The sequence below is a fragment of the Amblyomma mixtum genome, chromosome 7 (genome assembly GCF_055824585.1).
Source record: "Amblyomma mixtum isolate Tamu chromosome 7, ASM5582458v1, whole genome shotgun sequence".
NCBI lineage: Eukaryota > Metazoa > Arthropoda > Arachnida > Ixodida > Ixodidae > Amblyomma > Amblyomma mixtum.
The window spans coordinates 138,565,936-138,587,361 of NC_143018.1; the positions used below are offsets into that span (position 1 = coordinate 138,565,936).

The window sequence follows — 21,426 nt, forward strand, 5'->3', positions numbered from 1 at the left end:
GACAATGCCCCGTCTCTAGCCCGTTTCACCAGAGCCCTTTGGGACTCAAGCGAGGAGCAGTTGAGAAGGGCAGTCTCCCATGCCTCTCTGGAAGGGGTAGGGGAAGGGGGGAGGTGGGGATTTTGAGTACATGCCCACACCATGTGGAAGATATCACAGGTCTCCCCACAGTGTGGGCATCGCCCATCCGTGTTAGGATCGTAATGCTTTAAGATTGCAGGACAGAGTAGAGTACCTGTCTGCAGGCGCCTTAAAGTTCGCGGCTCAGGTGTCACCGAGACGACAGCGAATTACTGCGTCATTTACTTTCCTCAAAAAGCGTTGCGTTCAAAGGGCAAGGCGTCGCGCCGAACGGGTGGTGGCCTTCAATGGACTGAGTGGCAGCGCTACAACACGCTGTCGCGTTCCACTCTTAAAGGCGAAGCTTAAGCGTCATTAATTGGCAGTTTATTAATGCACCAACAAAATGTGAAGCGAACAATCGCGTAGCAGAATGCAGCGCTCAGGCTTTCGCCTTTCAGCACTTTAGCCGCTAAAGTTCCTCGTAATTTTTCTGGTTCATTCATCGTCTTGTGATTGACACTGTGAGTCATTTATCGTTTTGTAGCCATGCGCCTGATGCTTTCTTTATCGAATTTTTTTCGGTCCATTATCCTGTGCGTTGTTCTTACCTACATATATTGTGCCATCCCTTTCGATCCAGACATTCTGACGAAGGCCGTTGCACGGTCGAAATGTCAATAAATTATTTCAGGCGTTTGAAACGTTGCTCCACGTTCTTACTATATATATATATATATATATATATATATATATATATATATATATATATATATATATATATATATATATAGCTTTGTGTTTGTGGATTGCTGGCGGGATGTCGTGACGAGCTCATTCAGCTAAAGACAAGATTTTGGAGATACACAGGTTGTCACAGTGGGGAAAATGGTATGTTGGTGTCCAGAGTGTAGCGAGGCGGGCGAGCGTAGAAGTAGAACGGAGTGTATCCGGTTTTTCGTGGGCGGCTGTATTAAAGGCATATATGAGGAAGGGCAGTATGTTGCCGTAGTTCTTATGGTCCGAGTCCCCATACATGACAAGCATGTCGGTGAGCTTTCTATTTATGCGTTCCGTCAATCCGTTTGTCTGTGGCTAATAAGGCCTGTAGTGCCAGTACGTAACAGTGCACAAACGTAGCAGCTCTTGAACGTATTCGGCCGTGAATGTGCGGCCTTGGTCACTGCTTACTACTCGCTGTGGTTCATGCCGTGAGAGGACAGAGTTCAGAAGAATTAGCGACACCTGATGCGCGGTAGCCGATGCCGGAGCAGCTGTTTCACAATAATGTGCCGGGTAGTAGCAGCGATTGGCATTTGAAATTTGGGGAAAGGTCCAACCAGATGAATGAAAAATGTCTCCAATGGACGACCGGGAGGGGTCACAGGGCTAAGTAGGCGGGGTGGAGTGGAGGCAGGGCGTTTCTGTCGGTGAGCCTGTGGGTAACTGGCCACATGTCGTTGTGTCGTGGAACGCACTTTCGGTCAGTAAAACCGCTCTTCAGTTCAATGGAGCATACGAGCCGATCCCGTATGAAGAGCACAGAGCTGTTGGAACAAGGAACAGAGATCCTATAACCAAGTCTGTCACTGTCACAATCGCTGAGGGAAGCGTCATTCGCGAAAGACATACTGCATCGGCGTGTCGCCGCGAGCTCTTGTATACGACATTGAATTTATAGGCTGTAGACGGAAGGCCCAGCGCGTCTGGTGACCGCAAGGACCTCGAAGATTGAAGAGCCAGCAGAGGGGGTGATGATCAGTTGCAATGATGAATTGGCGGCCATACAGGAATGATCAGAACCCCTGCATGGCGATGGTAGCAGCAAGGTATTCTTGTTCCGTAAACGGGTAGTTGCGCTCGGGCTTGCTGAGGGAGCGGCTCGCGTATGCAGTAACGTGCTCCCGATCATCGTGGCGTAGAACGAAAACAGCGCCGATGCCAATACCACTAGCATCAGCATGAACTTCTGTTGGTGCGGAGGGCTGATAATGCCGGAGGACAGGATGTGAGGTACAGAGAAACTTCAGCTGGCGGAAGGAGGCATCGCTCTCAGGAGTCCATTCAAACAGAGCTCCTTTGTGGAGAAGGAACGTCAGCGGATAGGCAATGCGGGGAAAGCGGCGAATAAAACGCCGGAAATAGGAACATATCTTCAAGAAACTGCGAACCCTCTGACGGTCCCTGGTGCTTGAAAAGACTCCGCAACTACTTTGTTCTGAGAATCTGGACGCACGCCCTGCTGATCTACGACATGGCTGAGCACCAACGCTTTACGCTCGCCCAAGCGGCACTTCTAATTGAGGACCAAGTCGTCGTTATGTAATCAGTCGAATATACGAGCTAGGCGCTGGTTACGCTCCTCGAACATTTAACAGAAAATGACAACATCATCAACATAGCATAGACAAATGTCCCATCTCATGCCGTGCAGTACCGTGTCCATAAATCTCTCAAAAGTCCAGGCACGTTGCAAAGTCCAAACGGCATCACGGTAAATTCAAAGGACCCATACGGCGTTGCAAACGCCGTTTTTTCTTCCTCTGTCGGATGCAAGAGAATCTCCCAGTATCCTGATCGCAGATCTACGCAAGAAAAGGAAGAAACGCCAGAGAGGCAGTCTATTGCATCATCAGTGCGAGGCAAACGATATACAACTTTTTTTGGCGATGGCGTTTAAAGGCGGCCGTCCACACAAAATAGCCACGTACCGTCTTTGCTGCCGACAAGAATTACGGGAGCAGCCCGAGGGCTAGACGACTCCTGAATGACCTCCCTCTCAAGCATCTCTCGGGCTTGCCCGTGAATTACTTTGCGCTTCGACGGCAATACACGAGAAGGCATTTGACGAATTGGGCGAAACGAACCGATGTCGACAGTGTAACGGGTGCGAGACGTAGGACCAGAGGGCGGTCCACTGGGCTGGGAGAAATCGAAGATAGCCGCGTACTGCAGTAGAATGTCTAAAAGCAAGCGGCGTGTTGTGGCGCTGAGCGTTTCGTTGATCCTACCAGAAATACGGTGTTCAGCTTGTAACAAACCCTTGCGAGTTTTCACCAGTGCCACCTTCATCTCGTAGAAACCAAGTTATATATATATATATATATATATATATATATATTGTAGCGTGCAACGCGAATAGAACACCGGCGCAGAGAGGAAAAACCTGCGGCGGTCCCTCAGTGGTTCGAGCGCGCGCGCGAGAGACAACCAACTTCTTCCTCTACTAGCGCATGCACTACTACTGTCTCTTCGAATGCATGTATCACTGCCCCTCTCTTCTGCAGCATCGACACGATGCGGCTAGGAGAGAAACGACAGCGAGAGGGTAGAACACAGCTGCAGGGAACCGCAGTTCAGTCAGGTATCCGGTCGTGATAAGGCTTCATGCGAACAACGTGCACGACTTCAGTTCGGTGCGACCGGCGCGATGAAGAAGCTGTCGGGGAGGAAGAAACTGCGTAAGTCACTTCACTGATGCGGCGCACTACTTTGTAAGGGCCGAAGTATCGGCGCAGCAACTTTTCAGAAAGCCCACGGCGACGAACAGGTGTCCAAATCCACACAAGGTCGCCGGGCGCGTACGACGAAACGGCGTCCAAGGTTGTACCTAGCGGCGTCAGTCTCCTGTTGGCGGTTAAATCGCAGGCGTGCCAATTGCCGCGCTTCCTCAGCACGCTGAACGAAGGTGTCTACGTCGATGTCAGCGTCAGAGTCGCAGTAAGGGTCGACGGGCAACATAGCATCCAACGGAGTGGTCACCTGCCGACCGAAGACAAGCTGAAAGGGGGTCAGTCGGGTTGTTTGCTGCAGGGCGGTGTTGTACGCAAACGTTACGTATGGCAGAATGGTGTCCCAAGTTCGATGCTTGACATCAACGTACATTGATAGCATGTCGGCTAGTGTGCGGTTGAGTCGCTCTACCAACCCGTTTGTCTGCGGGTGATACGCCGTAGCACGTCGATGGCTCGTGTGCGTCAGAGTCATCACGGACTTGGTTAAGCGGGCCGTGAAAGCAGTTCCCCGGTCAGTAAAAACAACGGCGGGTGCTCCATGACGCAAGACAATGTTGTGAACGAAGAACTGCGCCACTTCAGCAGCAGTGCCTTTGACAAGAGACGTGGTCTCAGCGTACCGTGTGAGGTAGTCAGTCGCAACGACTATCCAACGCTTTCCACACGAAGACTTCGGAAATGGACCAAGGAGGTCCATGCCCACTTGTTGGAAAGGGGTCATCGGTGGATCGACGGGGTGAAGAAATCCGGCTGGTTTCAATGGAGGAGTCTTCCGACGTTGGCATTAACGGCATGTTTTTACGTAGGCCCGCACCGATGGGAGTAACCTGGGCCAATAATACTTTTGTCTAATCCGCGCGAGTGTACGGCTGACACCAAGGTGGCCGGCGGTTGGTGCATCATGACAGGCACTCATGATCTCAGACCCCAGCTGTGATGGTACAAGTAGGAACACTTCTTCGCTGTTGGCAAAGTTGCGCTTGTAGAGAACACCAGACCGTAAAGTGAAGGCGTGAAGCCCTGGAAGAAAAACACGCGGAATGGGAGCATCACTGCCTTCGAGGTAATCGATGAGCGGCGCCAACTCCGAGTCCGCCCTCTGAAGCTGCTCCATTTGGGTGGTACTAACAGAGCCCAGGAAAGGAAAATAATCGGTGGCTTCTTCGGTATTGATTGGGATAGGCGCGCGCGACAGACAATCCGCATCCTGATGTTTACGGTCAGACTTGTAAACTACTGTTAAGTCGTATTCTTGCAAGCGTAAGCTCCATCTAGCCAAGCGTCCTAAGGGGTCTTTGAGGCTCGCCAGCCAGCATAAGCAGTGGTGGGCGCTTACCACACGGAAGGGTCGTCCGTAGAGGTACGGTCGGAACTTGCAGATGGCACATATCACTGCAAGACATTCTTTCTCCGTCGTAGAATAATTTGTCTCGGAGCGCGTAAGTGTTCGACTAGCATAACTGATGACCAGTTCTGCACCGTCTTGCCACTGGATTAGTACTGCACCAAGGCCAACATTGCTGGCGTCAGTGTGGATGTCCGTGGCAGCATGCTGGTCGAAATGGCCGAGTATCGGAGTGCTTTGCAGACGGCTGCGAAGCTCGATAAGTGCGGCCTCTTCGTCGGTCCCCCACAGGAAGGGCGTGTCGTCACGGGTCAGAGCGTTCAGCGGTTCCGCGATGTTCGAGAAATCTTGAATAAAGCGCCTATAATAGGAGCACAGGCCCAAAAACCGGCGAACGGCCTTCTTGTCAGTTGGGCGTGGAAAACCTGAGACGGCAGCGGTCTTGTCAGGGTCCGGGCGAACACCTTGTGCGCTGACAACGTGACCAAGAAAGCGAAGTTCCTCAAAGCCAAAATGGCATTTCTCGGCTTTGATGGTGAGTTGCGCGGATTTGAGCGCTTGTAGCACAATGCGCAACCGCTGCAAGTGTTGGTCAAAGGTGGTCGAAAATATAACGACATCGTCCAGGTACACCAAGCAGGACTGCCATTTCAAGCCGGAGAGAACAGTGTCCATCATGCGTTGGAACGTGGCCGGTGCTGAGCACAGACCAAATGGAAGCACTTTAAACTCATAGAGGCCGTCAGGCGTCACGAAAGCCGTCTTCTCCCGGTCTCGCTCGTCCACTTCGATTTGCCAGTACCCGCTTTTAAGATCTAAGACGAGAAGTGTCGGGCATTCCGCAATCGGTCGAGCGCGTCATCTATCCTGGGCAGCGGGTAAACGTCCTTTTTGGTCACGTTGTTAAGTTTCCTGTAGTCCGCGCAGAAACGCAGAGTATTGTCCTTTTTTTTGACAAGAACCACAGGCGATGGCCACGGACTGGTGGACGGCTGAATGACATCGTCTGCAAGCATCTCGGCAACCTGATTCTGAATGGCTTCTCTCTCCACCGGGGAAACACGATTGGGGCGCAGGCAGACGGGTCGCGTAGTCTCGTCAGTGATGATACGATGCTTGTCGAGTGGAGTTCGGCCGACCTTCGAGCACGTAGCGAAACAGTCCGCAAAGTCTGCCAAGAGGTCCGACAGAAGATCCCTCTGAACCGACGGCAGGGCAGGGTTTATTCTGACTGACTGAAGAACGTGATGTGGGCCAGCATAATCCGGAGTGGGTCCTCCCACGGTGCACAATCCCGGAACCTCAGCAACGTCGTGGAGGAAGGCAATAGCCATGTCTTTGGCCAGGTGCTGATATTCGTTGGCAAAGTTAGTCAGGAGGATGTGGGTGCGGCCGTGACGTAGTTGGACGAGGCCTCTTGCAGCGGCAAGTCCCCACTTAAGCAGCAGTGAACTATGGCTGTCCGCTAGGCCCTCGTAGTTGTGAAAGAGGTCATTCCGCACGAGCAGCAGAACACTGCACCGCGGCGGCACCGTAACGTCGTTCTCGACAGTGCGAAGAGCGTTGCTGCAGGGATCGCGGGAGTCAAAGCGCGCCACGGCCTGTTTGGTCGAGAACGTGACACGTGCCTGCTGAAAGCCAATCACAGCGCCGTTCGTCTGCAGGGAGTCGATCCCCAGAATCAAGTCTCTGGAACACTCGGGGAGTACGACAAATTCACCAACGTACGTGAAAACACTAATCCCAACTCTAGCCGTGCACTTGCCTACAGGGGAAATTAGGTGGCCACCAGCGGTACGAATGGGGGTCCCCGTCCACGGTGTGAGAACCTTCTGGAGTTCTCCAGCAAAGGCACGGCTCATAACAGAATAATCAGCACCGGTATCGAGCAGCGCGGTAATCTGAGTGCCATCAATTGTCACACGCAAATCGGATGCAGCCTATCCGATACTGTCGCTGCCTCTCTCTGTCGAGGTATCGTCGGCTCGAGGGTTGCACGATGGAGGACCTTGACACGTCCCGACGTCAGCGGCCTTGCCTCCAGAGGTCGCTGGTGTTAGTTTTCCCGACGCGGACTCGGCGAGCGACGGCCAGCAGCGCTACTCTGGCGGCCAGGGCTGGAAGAGCGATAACGGAGAGGCGAAGGCGAACGGGACTCGCGCCTTCCAGAGTAAACAGGGTTCTGGCGTGCCCAGAGATGCTGCGCCGTTCTGAGGGCAAGGTGCGCCGGGATGGAAACCGCGAAGGCCCACTTGGCGGTACGGACACGCTCGGTAGAGGTGACCGGGCTCCCCACAGTGGTAGCAAAGAGGCCTGCGGTCCGGTGTACGCCACAAATCCGACTTGCTAGGGCGTGGACCAGCTGTAGCCGATGCGGTGGCGGAATATGCGGCAATGTTACTCACGGGGGTCGTAGGGGTCATACCGTAGCCAGGCATGTTTGCGTGACACGTACCGATGTTGGTCACGCCAGGCGTCGGGGTAATGGGACCGTAGCCAGTCGTGCGACGTACAACGGATGCGTACGTAGGTTTCTCATCGAACCGGGGCGGCGCTTCGGGGACAGGAGGCGCCTGCGAAACCTGTCGCACCTCGTTCCTGACGACTTCGGTCAGCGCTGCCAGCGGCGTAGGTGCAACCTGGGGCAGATGGATCCGTTTAAGTTCGTCCCGAACAATTGAGCGAATTAGTTCGCGCAGTGTGTCTGCACTGCCGCCGAGACACGACGAAAAGCCTTCGGGCACCACGCTGTTGATGTCCCGGTTGTACTGGCGGGCCCGTTTTTGCAGCGTCGTCTCCATCGTGGTCGCCTCGGTTATAAATTCCGCCACCGTGCGGGGTGGGCTGCGCACGAGGCCCGCGAACAGCTCCTGCTTAACTCCAAGCATGATATGGCGCAGCTGCTTCTCCTCTGTCATGTTGGGGTCGACGCGCTTGAAGAGACGGGCCATATCTTCTGTATACATGCGCACACTTTCGTTCGTGCGCTGATTTCGGGAGTGCAGCGCAGCTTCAGCCTTTTCCCGGCTGTCAGCGTTGGGGAACGTCGCCAGGAGACTCCGGCAAAACGCCTCCCAGGTGGGAAGGGTAGCCTCGTGGTTCTCAAACCACGTCCTGGCAGACTCTTTAAGGGCAAAGTAGACGTTATTTAGCTTGCGCTCGTCGCACCAACCGGTGTAGCGTGCCACCCGCTCGAAGGTCTCCAGCCAATCCCCAGCGTCTTCGAACACGTCACCGTGAAAAGATGGCGGTGTTCGCGGTGGGTGGCAAAGGATCGGCGCCAGGGGCCTGGTGTCAGCGGCCATGGCAGTTGGGCTCGACGGTAGAGGCTGGATCGGCGGCGGGGACCTGGTGTCAGTGGCCATGTCAGTTGGGCGCGGCGGTCGAGGCTGCGTCGTCGTTGTTGGCGGGGGAAGGAGCCCAAATTCAGGCGACTCTCCGCGGAGACGGCGGCTGGGTCGCTGGTGAACCGGTGTGAGGTCCGTAGTGACGCTGTACGGAGTGCGTGGGTCGGGAAGCGTACCCAGCACTGCTCCACCAAACTGTAGCGTGCAACGCGAATAGAACACCGGCGCAGAGAGGAAAAACCTGCGGCGGTCGTTGTTGTTGTTGTCCTCTAGAAAATGGCACGTACCCACTGCGGGGGATTGGCCAAGACACAGGCGGCAACTGATAGGTGCACGAAATGTTAAACAAGAAAATAATGGTGGTCAAAATAAAATAATTTTGATAATAATAGCAATTAGGAAATAAATGAAAGGTTCTCAGATGTGTAATTGAAATAGACTAAACAAATGCTGTGAGATCGGTGACTGAAATGGAGAACGGGGCTAAATATTCCACGTTTCAGAAAGCTTTCGTTCCAGAGAAATATTGATCATGAGAAAGAGCAGAGCTTAAGACGGCAGCCGTTTAGTGTCTGTAAGGAAGTTTTGCATGGCGGAGAGCACATTCCAGTTGCTGTGCCCAAAGGAGGAAGCCCCAAGAGACAGAGCAACCCCGGCTGACAGACTTAGACCAAGCTGCCGTAACGGAAGCTACAGCAGGCGGCTCCGTAAAGAGAAGAAACGGCGGCAGGTCAACAAGAAATGGTCTATCGTTTCGGGTTCTCCGCAGAACGGGCACAATGGGGAGACCGCCAGACCAGATCTATAAAGGTAGAAGTTTAAGTGAGGCACGCGACAACGTAGACGCGTGAAGAAACCTCAAGCTTGCGTGATCGCCATCCTTTACTGCACCACGGGTAAAGGAGATGCCGGAATTCGGGAGAGGAGGTCAGACCTGATGCTGCGAATTCTTTCAAGAGCAGATACCTGCGAAACCTGGCTGCCGTAATATATGCGCTGGGTGGAAGCACAGATACGACTGGGCCTTGAAGAGATGCCTTCGCCAGGGTATCGGCAACCTCATTCAAATGGATTCCTCTGTGCCCAGGCACCCAGACCAACCGTAATGAACACACGTGGGGTGGAACCAAGCATTTGAGTAACCGAAGTGCCTGAGATGTTGTAGGCGCGGTGAGAGAGGAACACAACGATAATGAATCTGTCATAATTATGACAAGAAGACAAGGAGCTGTTTAATTTGCGCAACGCTAAGACTACTGCTAGAAATTCGGCCAAATAAATAGGGGTGTAATCGGGAAGACGAAGAGAGAATGACCAGTCAAGGGAGATGGAGAAAATGCCAACACCGGCCTTTTCTTCACACTGTGAGGCGTCTGTCGCTATGAGCACATGAGATTTAAAGCACAGCAGGTAATCCTGCAATAAACCGCTGAGCAAATGAAAAGGCATTAACTTTGCATGTTTTGGAAAGATGTCATCGAAGACAATCTGAATAGATGAAGAGTTGGCGCACACCGGACGGATGTCCGAAATGCGGACGTTTAAGGGGTAAAGGAGGGATTGCACCAAACATATCTGAGGGGTACGGAAACGAGACCAGGATTCGTTGAGAAATGGCCGAGGCTGACTAAGGAAGATCAAATTAGAGGCATGAAGTGAAGAATCGCACATTCTTACGAACGTTTTCACCGTTAAGAGCCGAAATCAAGAAGTCAGTGATGGAATACGCGCTTCCAGGTACAAAACGGAATTCGCCACAAATTTTGGAAGACCCAAACAAAGGCGCAACGCCTCCCGCTCCAAGAGAATCAAGGGGCGAAGTTTATACGCTGGCGCACCAGAGAATAAAACACAGCCAAACTCTAAGACTGGACGGACGTACATTCTATAAATCATAAGAAGTGAGTGCCTTCTCATGCCAGAACGAACACTGCTCAGCCTGCGCAGCATACCGACCGCTCGGACTCCTTTCGCAGTGATCTGCTCGATATGGGCCCCCCAGAAAAGAGAAGGATCATAAATTTCTCCGAGGTACTTGACACTTTGCACTTGAGGAATTACATGGCTCCTGTAAACAATATAAATATTTACTGGACGAGAGAGCGGAAAAACCAATAAAGCACATTTATTGACATTAAGGGACAAATTAATGTCTCCTAACCATTGGTCTAGGACATTCAGGTAGGACTGTAAGGACTGGTACAAAGAGGAAATGTCGTTCTCTGAAGCAAAAAAGGCGATGTCATCAGCATACACATAGGTGGACACCTGAGGACTGCAGGGAATACTGCTGAGTAAGATGTTGAAAAGTACAGGGGAGAGGACCGCCCCTTGGGGCACTCCTCTCGCTTGTCGAAATTTGCTTGATGAAACACCGTTCTGGAAGCAGTAAAATTCCCTGTCAGCAAGGAATTCAGCAACCCAAGCAACAAAGTATCTTGGAAGTCCTACTGGCTGTAGTCTTTGCAAGAGCGTCCTGTGCTCAACGCTGTCATAAGCTTTAGATACATCTAAAGTAACAAGCGCTGCGTATTGGTTTCGGCGCCGAGCTAACTGTATGCGGCTCTCCAGATCGGTATGGGCACACCATATAGAGCATCCTGGTCTGAAACCAATCTGGCAAGGGTTCAACAACCCAGTCTCTGAAATAACAGACATTATTCTGTCATGCAACACCCTCTCAATTAACTTAACGAGATTCGAAGTTAAAGAAATTGGCCTTATATTGTCTAACACATAACCATCTCCCTGCTTTTTAAGCAACGGGATAATCTTTGCTAGACGCCACTCATTTGGAATCCATGGCCCCTTAAGAGAGTAATTTATAAGTGCCAGTAAGTCGGTGGGAGATTCCTCGAACAAAATTTTAATCATAGAAGAAGTTACACCATCAGGGCCAGGGGCCGCGGGTGGAAGGCGGGATACAATGTACGAGAGCTCAGTGAGGGTGACCTCCTCGAAATCGTCCAAAGTGGCAAGAAATCTCTGAGGAGAAGGAAGAAGAGCCGTAAACCGGCGCTCAAGGCCTCTGCCTATCTCTTCCAGGGACTGTGCAAGTTCAGCCGGTGACTGAAGTAGGGAGACAGCGTTCATGGTGGACGAGATTAGTTTCCTGGATCTTAGGTAATTGAATAAAGCGCGCCTATTTCCAGATTTTGAAAGGAATTCGTAGCGTTCAGTATCGTGCAACTCCTTTGCACGAGATACGGTGCGCTTGAACGTAGCTGCAACAAACTTATAATCGATCCAGTTTTTGGGACACTGATTGTGAAGAAGTTTCTTCCAAGCAGCCTTTCGGCGCCTATAATCTCGAGCGCACTCTGCGTTCCACCAAAGGCACGGCGATGTTCCCTTATGTGCCTGAACCAAGAACTCCGATTTTTTACGAGCTCCATCCAAAATTGAACAAATGCGGATGGCATTATCTCCACTCTTGGAATGAGATAATTCCTGAAGGTCTGCTTTGAGGGCATTTTTAAAACTGTCGTAATTTATGAATGTGCGCCGTGTGCTGTTAGGAGAGGTCAACTGGCACATAACTTGGAAGCTGATCGGAAGGTGATCACTATTGGAGGATAAGTGAACTGGCGTCCAAGAGGACACAGTTATTCCGGGGGAAGAAAATGACAAGTCTAACGCTGAGCGAGACTGACCACGGACAAATGTGGGGAAACCCGAATTTAAACAGATGAGGTTATTTACACAAGCCCAGTCCCATAAGAGCGTACCGCAGTGATCTGTTCGAAACCCCCACGAAACATGATGCGAGTTGAAGTCTCCAACAATTAAAACCTGTTTCCTGCAACTAGATAAATACGAGTCAAGAGGTCGAACGTCATGCACACCTGTTGGAAAATATACATTAGCCAGTGTGAGTGGCTGATATCCAGGAATATTGAGATCAAGTGCCTGAATTTCGCACTGCCTGTCCATATATTGAAATGACACAGTTGCCCTGTGGCAACATTTTGTGGATACGAACAATAGCAACCCACCACCTGTTGAGGGCCGGTCAAGCCTGAAAGATCGATAATTTTGTAAATTGTACCTGGAATCTTTAGTGAGCCAAGTTTCCTGAAGAGCAATTAAATCTGGACTTAATTTACTGATTAAACAAACTAAATCTGTTGAAGCAGAAAGAATAGACCGGCAGTTCCACTGCAACACCTTCAACGACCCTATGTCGCCGAAAGGGCCGCAGCGGAGACCGCCTGATCCAAAATGCTGCCTTTAGATGTAGATCTAGGGTGATTCTTTTTATTCTTCGACTGAGAGCAAGACGGACCAGCACCACCTAACGGAGACGCACTGCGCTTTTGAGCACGCATCTCAGTCTCCATATCAACGCACTCTTCAGATGAGAGTTCTGTCTCATTGGGATGTGAATAACTGGTTGTAGGGATAGACGAAGGCTGTGATTGAGTCTGACTCAGTGGATTGGAAGTCACGGGCACAGAAGGCTGGGGAGGTGCAACCAATGGAGAAATGATTGAGCCACAAAGAGGGGCAATAGAAGCTTGCAATAAAGTGGACATTTGGGATGCCATGACCTGCGAAATACACGCGGAGAGATTTTCACCTATGCGATCCATGGCACTTGCCATTGCTTTCTCCACCGCCGCCGCAATCGCTTGCGACAAGGAGGAATCCACAACGGTTGCATGCCGCGCTGCCACACTTGCATAGCCAGATGACCTATCTTTGATGACTGCAACTGCCTCACGTCTTGAGCACCTGCGCTTGTCAATCAACTCTAGTACTTGAACTTCCTCAGCCCGCGCTGGGCATTCGGAATGGCTTGCTGAGTGTCCACCGCCACACAAACAGCATTTCTCGTGTTGAGAAGAACACCCAGCGGGGTCGTTGGCTCTCTCCACACCCACAGCAACGAATACTCGATTTACAGGCCTTGGCGCTATGGCCAAACCTCCAGCAATTACGGCACTGAAGGGGCCGAGATGTAAATTGATCCACACGGAAAATCAAAGGCCACACCTTAACTTCAGATGGACAGGACAGCCCCGCAAATGTAGCAATAACAGTCTCCGTTGGTATCTTTGTTCCATCCACCACACGACTGCATCGGTGAATGGCGATTACGCCAGCCGAAGTGAGCTTTTCTAATGTCTCAGACGCGCTTAGCCGTGGGTCTACGCCACGGACTAGCCTTTTCGAACACGCCAGATGAGGAGGTATGAATGCGCTCACCGGGTGATTGGCAAACGACGAACACTTGAGGAGGTCGGTTATGCACTACTACTGCTTCTTCGAAGGCATGTATCAATGTATATATATATATATATATATATATATATATATATATATATATATATATATATATATATATAGAAGATTTGTGTGTATACCCTGAGGAAGGACGGTCCTGCTTTCGAAAGTGTCGGTATTAAATGAAGATAATTGCAATGTTGTGACCCCTTCTTCTACAAGTCTTCCTGGCCCATTGAACGACAAGACCCACTGCAACTATATATATATATATATATATATATATATATATATATAAGCAAACAAGGGAAGGGGTGTGAGGGGCTCGTTATAAATATGAAAGAAGCCAACAGCCACAGAAACCAAGGGGCACAGGGGATTTTTAATCTATTTATTTATTTTGTGGTGTTGATCAGTTTAGAATATTACTGAACATGTTATCGCTTAAAGCTAATTGATTAGAAAAGCAGAAGAAAAAACAACCACTGCCGCCGGTGGGATCCGAACCCACGACCTCCGAATTACGCGTCCGGTGCTCTACCTCTGAGCTACGGCGACGGCTGTCAAATCTTCTGCTTTCGGGGGTATTTATGTTTACAAGTAACCTAACCTTGAGAGTGTTCATCAGCGCCACCCACGTTCATAAGCGGCGGACGTAGAACGTCCCGAGATACCGCAGGTGTGACGTAGAACGTCATCGAACGGAGAGGGTGGAAGCTGCGTGAGAACCCTCTTTATGCTTCCTATGGCGTCAAGGCTGCCAGAACCGAGGCCCTCGCTAAACAATTAACCAAACAAGGGAAGGGGTGTGAGGGGCTCGTTATAAATATGAAAGAAGTCAACAGCCACAGAAACCAAGGGGCACAGGGGATTTTTAATCTATTTATTTATTTTGTGGTGTTGATCAATTTAGAATATTAGTGAACATGTTATCGCTTAAAGCTAATTGATTAGAAAAGCAGAAGAAAAAACAACCACTGCCGCCGGTGGGATCCCAACCCACGACCTCCGAATTACGCATCCGGTGCTCTACCTCTGAGCTACGGCGACGGCTGTCAAATCTTCTGCTTTCGGGGGCATTTATGTTTACAAGTAACCTAACCTTGAGAGTGTTCATCAGCGCCACCCACGTTCATAAGCGGCGGACGTAGAACGTCCTGAGATACCGCAGGTGTGACGTAGAACGTCATCGAACGGAGAGGGTGGAAGCTGCGTGAGAACCCTCTTTATGCTTCCTATGGCGTCAAGGCTGCCAGAACCGAGGCCCTCGCTGAACAATTAAGCAAACAAGGGAAGGGGTGTGAGGGGCTCGTTATAAATATGAAAGAAGCCAACAGCCACAGAAACCAAGGGGCACAGGGGATTTTTAATCTATTTATTTATTTTGTGGTGTTGATCAATTTAGCATAAAGAGGGTTCTCACGCAGCTTCCACCCTCTCCGTTCGATGACGTTCTACGTCACACCTGCGGTATCTCAGGACGTTCTACGTCCGCCGCTTATGAACGTGGGTGGCGCTGATGAACACTCTCAAGGTTAGGTTACTTGTAAACATAAATACCCCCGAAAGCAGAAGATTTGACAGCCGTCGCCGTAGCTCAGAGGTAGAGCACCGGACGCGTAATTCGGAGGTCGTGGGTTCGGATCCCACCGGCGGCAGTGGTTGTTTTTTCTTCTGCTTTTCTAATCAATTAGCTTTAAGCGATAACATGTTCAGTAATATTCTAAATTGATCAACACCACAAAATAAATAAATAGATTAAAAATCCCCTGTGCCCCTTGGTTTCTGTGGCTGTTGGCTTCTTTCATATTTATAACGAGCCCCTCACACCCCTTCCCTTGTTTGCTTAATTGTTTAGCGAGGGCCTCGGTTCTGGCAGCCTTGACGCCATAGGAAGCATAAAGAGGGTTCTCACGCAGCTTCCACCCTCTCCGTTCGATGACGTTCTACGTCACACCTGCGGTATCTCAGGACGTTCTACGTCCGCCGCTCATGAACGTGGGTGGCGCTGATGAACACTCTCAAGGTTAGGTTACTTGTAAACATAAATACCCCCGAAAGCAGAAGATTTGACAGCCGTCGCCGTAGCTCAGAGGTAGAGCACCGGACGCGTAATTCGGAGGTCGTGGGTTCGGATCCCACTGGCGGCAGTGGTTGTTTTTTCTTCTGCTTTTCTAATCAATTAGCTTTAAGCGATAACATGTTCAGTAATATTCTAAATTGATCAACACCACAAAATAAATAAATAGATTAAAAATCCCCTGTGCCCCTTGGTTTCTGTGGCTGTTGGCTTCTTTCATATATATATATATATATATATTACGATGAAAAAACTTGCTCGACTGCTGATAACATAAGGAAAGAGTTGAAGTACACTTCTTAGAGAAACATTTATTTACCGACGGTTTCGGACGGTGGACCGTCCTTCATCAGGGTAAGGTTGTTTGTGAACAAAAACAATCCACTTGCTCACGGCACCGCACACAGATGGAGAGGGAAAGACGCTCTCCTTAGAGGAAACAAAACAAAACACGAAAACAAGACAGTGGCGGACAAGGGTGTTCCTGCCGATTAAGGGGAAAATGAGGGCTGCAAAGCGAGCAGACAAAAAAGAAAAGAACGAATTCAAGAAAGGGGAAAAGAGGGGGTGGGGGGAAGGGAAGGAGGCAAAAGGTTGTAGCGGAAGTGGAGAGGGGTGAGCTGTCTGCGAGGAAAACCGTTGAGAAGAAATATTGTGGGCGGAGGCTTCCTTCGGAGGGAGCGGGACGTTCGAACACGCGGGAAGAAAACATTATCGCGCCCGTTGCATCACAGTGCCAACCGCCCGACAGAAGTGTGGTTACTGACTGTTTGAATGTGAGTTACGGCGGCGGCGCGATCACATAGACGGAGAGTTAACCGGCCAGACGCCGGACGGAAACCTGATCCCGTGGCTGGGCCCCGCGGAGACCCAGCGCCAGCCCCCGGCCGCCACTCGTCAGCCGCGCGCCCCCTCGCAAAGACACTGCGCCGCCGACGTGGTGCCCTTTCCAAGGAGCGAAGTGGGGCGCAGAGCAACGAAACGAGAGAAAGAGGGGGCGTACGCAGAGCAGTAAAAATAAAAAGAAGAAAAAAGAAGAAAACAAAAGAAGACATAAAAAAGGAAAAAAAGAGGGAAGGAAAGGAGGCATGAGAACTTGCAAAAAAGTGAAAAAGGGGGGCGGGGAAGGGTGGCTTGCTAAGTACCTCCCTTATCTACCTGACCTTTTTGAAAAACACGAGGTAGCCCAAATTCACTTACGGCCCCTTGTTAGCGCCCTGCGCCCTCGTAAGGCAGGCAAGTAGATAATTGGGCCATCTAGCTGGACGACCGACGAACGGGATTCACAGTGATCCACAACCATATTAGTGTATAGCAACACTCCTAATCCTCGTTCGCAAACCAATGTAATGTATTGAGTATCATTCTTTTCGTTCTACTTGAAATGGCATTTAAAAAAGGGGGGGTGGAAGGCCCCCTTATGGTTTACTGCAGAAGTCGTTTCAGCAGCAATGTTTGGGCATAAGAAAGAAAAGAAAGGTTGGGGTAGGAGAAAGGCGGCATGTAGACGGAAACACTCAAAAATGATATGACCTCAGGCGATTCAGTCGAGGAGGCGGTGAATCTCACTGGGCCTCTGATTTCTGAAGTGCGGAGAGAGCTCCGGGGTTCTCATTTATACCGGCCTGCACCGTATTAAATTTGAAAATAAAGTATGACTCCCGTTGTTCCCGCTCACGGGTATTTTTGAAACCGCTCTGTAGCAGAGTGACTTTAATTTTCTCGAAATCATGATTTTCTTGACGGACGTGTTTCGACAGGGGAAGGAGAGGAAGTGATTTGGCATGCGCGCGGTGATTATTGAATCGAATTCGGAAGGGATTCTCGGTCTGGCCAATGTATTGCATTTGACAGTTGCCGCACTCGAGCATGTACAGTACGTTACTACTGTCACAATTCAAGTTCTCTCGAATGGAGTGTTTGAAATTAGAGTGTGTGCTCTGAGCCAACGTCGTTTTCTGCATGTGCTTGCAAACTTGACACCGATTCTTCCCGCAAGGCACGCAACCTACAGGCTCTTGTTCACTTATAGTAGAGCGAACCACATAATTTTGCAAATTGTTTGGTCGTCGGTAGGTGACCCGTGGAGTCGTTGGGAAAATCTTTGAGAGTCGGTCGCTCCTCCAAGCCACCTCCAAGCCACCTACCAGTGGGCACCAATTGGAACACTCTGCTGCGCGAAAGCCTACCACCCGAAACAGTTGTTGCGGATCACCGGAAGCGCCGCTGGATTTTGCACCTGAGACCTGCAGTCCAACTTTGAGCGTATCAGCGTCTCCTAGAGCAACTGAAGCTCAAACGGCCGAAAGACGCCAACGAACAACTGACATCGGGAGCGGCTGTGCGGAGAACCCTTCGACCCCGAAATCGAGGTATGACCTCAGGCGACGCTGCGGCTCCGCCCAGCGAGTGCGACAGGATTGACGGTGTGATCGCGCTCAGCCGCCCTCTCCCCCCTCAGCTGCTGCTACACACTCTAAAAATTTTTTAAAATTAAGAAAAATAATAGACAAAAGGATCAGGCACGAGCTCCACATAAAGTCCCTTAAAATATACCTAAAAACAAATACGGTGCCCAAGGGCCTTTCCGTGTCTTTAACGCCGTCGATGAACAATCTCTCGAAAACCAATAGCCTAGCTTGGAGCCACGTTCTTCTTAACGCATCCCTAAACCTTCTGAAAGTAACTATAGACCATTGCAAAGAGATGTTGGCATCACTGAGCCGTGAGGAGAGGCGAGCTCGTCAAAACGTGGTACTTTCGGATATGGAGAATCAAGAGCTTGAGTTCTTTCAGTCGAGCAAGACTAAGCAAATCTGGAATAACAAATGCAAAAAATTCTCGCGAGATAACATCCAGCTTGAGGAAGGAGGAGAGAGCGCCGTGGCATCGCAACAAGGAGAGGACAAATTACAACCTATATACACCCGCATGCCTGCAAGCGATCATGCAACCCCATTTAATCAAACATTGGGGGGTTCGGATGTACAGGAGAACATTATTAATCTCTCAAACGCACCCCTTAGCAAAGAGGAAAAATCGGTATTGTCACGTGGACTGAAATTCTCTCCAAATACTGACCGATATGACGAATACAAATTACTAAAGGACCTCGACAATTTTTCTCGAAATCTGAGACTCCAGGAGTACTTTTCTGATAAGCCGAACCAAAATTGTAACTCATTCCCTCTCTCTCAGGAACAGTGGACACCGAGATCCGGTAGGGATAAACATCTGGACATGTATTTAAAAGCGATTCAACGAGACATCATTCAGGCCTTCGAGGCGCACAAACCGGGACCACCGAATCTTTCCAGGGAAGAGCGTGACGCCTTGGAATCACTCAGCAAGCGAACAGACATTGTTATTAAACCCGCTGACAAAGGAGGCGGCATAGTAATTTTAGATAAAGAAAAGTATATCCAGGAGGGATACCGCCAACTCAATAACTCCAATTTCTATCGCTTGCTTTCATCAGACTCCACCACTGAGCACAGCAAAATTATAGAAAAAACCTTGAAACAACTCAGCGATGAAGGTGAATTACCGCCACGAGTAAGTAAGGCGCTGACGCCATTAAATGCGTCTCCAGGGCGCTTTTACATGCTCCCAAAAATACATAAAGAGAATCATCCGGGTCGACCGATTGTTTCCGGCATTGGCACACTCACGGAACCGATCTCCAGCTACATTGATTCTCTAATCAGACATATCCCTCCTAAACACACATCTTACATTCGTGACACTACTCATTTTCTAAAAGAATTAAGTCAATTTACTGCTCCAGAAGGAGCTTTTCTGGTAACCCTGGACGTGGTATCCCTGTACACTAATATACCGCATGATGACGGCATCCGGGCTCTGATCACATCATATGAGAAATACAAAAGCCTGGATTCTCCCAGCAAAAGTACCCTCGCAGAACTGACTAATCTGGTTCTCAAACTCAACTCCGTCGAATTCAACAACTCTTTCTACCTACAAACGAGTGGCACCGCTATGGGCACAAAGATGGCGCCAAACTATGCCAACATATTCATGAACAGCATTGAATCGGACTTTCTTCGGTCATATCCAACAAAACCGGCTTTCTACAGACGCTTCCTGGACGATATATTCATGGTATGGACCGGCACTAAGGACCAACTCATGCAGTTTATCTCATCATTTAACAACATACATCCAAACCTCTCTTTTACGCACACCTATTCGACCAATCAAATTAACTTTTTGGACGTCTTGATTCGAATAGAACAGGGCATCTTAATCACCAGCGTCTACAGGAAGCCCACTGATAGACAACAGTACCTCCATTACAAGAGCTGCCACCCACGCCACTGCAAAACCTCTATTCCATACTCTCAGGCCATCAGATTCAAACGAGTGTGCTCACGCTCAGAAGATTTTAAGGATAATTCTAATCGTATGCGGGAGGTTTTGAATCATCAGCGCTATCCGCGCTCTATTGTCGACGATGCAATTAGAAAAGCGGAAGAGAGAAATCGTAACGAACTGTTTGGGGATCCCGCGTCAGCAGCTCCCACTGAACACCGCTCTAATCTAGTCTTAACCTTTGCGAACAACCTTCCGAATGTAAACAAAATTCTAAGAAAACATTTTAACATCATCGAACAAAGCGACCGACTCTCAAAGATTTTCCCAACGGCTCCATGGGTCACGACGACCAAAAAATTTGCAAAATTATGTGGTTCGCTCTACTATAAGTAAACAAGAGCCTGTAGGTTGCGTGCCTTGCGGGAAGAATCGGTGTCAAGTTTGCAAGCACATGCAGAAAACGACGTTGGCTCAGAGCACACACTCTAATTTCAAACACTCCATTCGAGAGAACTTGAATTGTGACAGTAGTAACGTACTGTACATGCTCGAGTGCGGCAACTGTCAAATGCAATACATTGGCCAGACCGAGAATCCCTTCCGAATTCGATTCAATAATCACCGCGCGCATGCCAAATCACTTCCTCTCCTTCCCCTGTCGAAACACGTCCGTCAAGAAAATCATGATTTCGAGAAAATTAAAGTCACTCTGCTACAGAGCGGTTTCAAAAATACCCGTGAGCGGGAACAACGGGAGTCATACTTTATTTTCAAATTTAATACGGTGCAGGCCGGTATAAATGAGAACCCCGGAGCTCTCTCCGCACTTCAGAAATCAGAGGCCCAGTGAGATTCACCGCCTCCTCGACTGAATCGCCTGAGGTCATATCATTTTTGAGTGTTTCCGTCTACATGCCGCCTTTCTCCTACCCCAACCTTTCTTTTCTTTCTTATGCCCAAACATTGCTGCTGAAACGACTTCTGCAGTAAACCATAAGGGGGCCTTCCACCCCCCCTTTTTTAAATGCCATTTCAAGTAGAACGAAAAGAATGATACTCAATACATTACATTGGTTTGCGAACGAGGATTAGGAGTGTTGCTATACACTAATATGGTTGTGGATCACTGTGAATCCCGTTCGTCGGTCGTCCAGCTAGATGGCCCAATTATCTACTTGCCTGCCTTACGAGGGCGCAGGGCGCTAACAAGGGGCCGTAAGTGAATTTGGGCTACCTCGTGTTTTTCAAAAAGGTCAGGTAGATAAGGGAGGTACTTAGCAAGCCACCCTTCCCCGCCCCCCTTTTTCACTTTTTTGCAAGTTCTCATGCCTCCTTTCCTTCCCTCTTTTTTTCCTTTTTTATGTCTTCTTTTGTTTTCTTCTTTTTTCTTCTTTTTATTTTTCCTGCTCTGCGTACGCCCCCTCTTTCTCTCGTTTCGTTGCTCTGCGCCCCACTTCGCTCCTTGGAAAGGGCACCACGTCGGCGGCGCAGTGTCTTTGCGAGGGGGCGCGCGGCTGA

General features: G+C 49.8%; 1 pseudogene; it reads right to left on the reverse strand.

Annotated features, from left to right (window-relative positions):
* Positions 1 to 1,856: 1,856 nt before the first annotated feature.
* LOC149337692 (uncharacterized) lies at positions 1,857 to 8,225 on the reverse strand (annotated as a pseudogene).
* Positions 8,226 to 21,426: the final 13,201 nt, after the last annotated feature.